Below are 335 nucleotides of genomic sequence, written 5' to 3' on the forward strand. Positions count from 1 at the left end.
CGTATAGCAAATGTGCGGAGCTAAGCGATGCACTAGACGATCATATAGATATGCACAGGAACTAGACGATCGTCAATCGTGTAGCGGGCGTTGGACGATCGTATAGTAGATGAACGGGCGCTGGACGATCGTGTAGGCGGGCACTGGACGATCGTATAGTAGATGTGCGGGCGTTGGACGATCGTGTAGGCGAGCGTTGGACGATTGTATAGCAGATGCACGGGCGCTAAGCGATAGACTACACGATGACACTATGTGATGAGCATGAGTGCTAGACGATAGCCATGCTGCACTAGACGATGAGCAGACGCACTACACGATAGGCGGAATGCTAA

Source organism: Benincasa hispida, chromosome 12, assembly GCF_009727055.1.
Source record: "Benincasa hispida cultivar B227 chromosome 12, ASM972705v1, whole genome shotgun sequence".
In the NCBI taxonomy this organism is placed as follows: domain Eukaryota; kingdom Viridiplantae; phylum Streptophyta; class Magnoliopsida; order Cucurbitales; family Cucurbitaceae; genus Benincasa; species Benincasa hispida.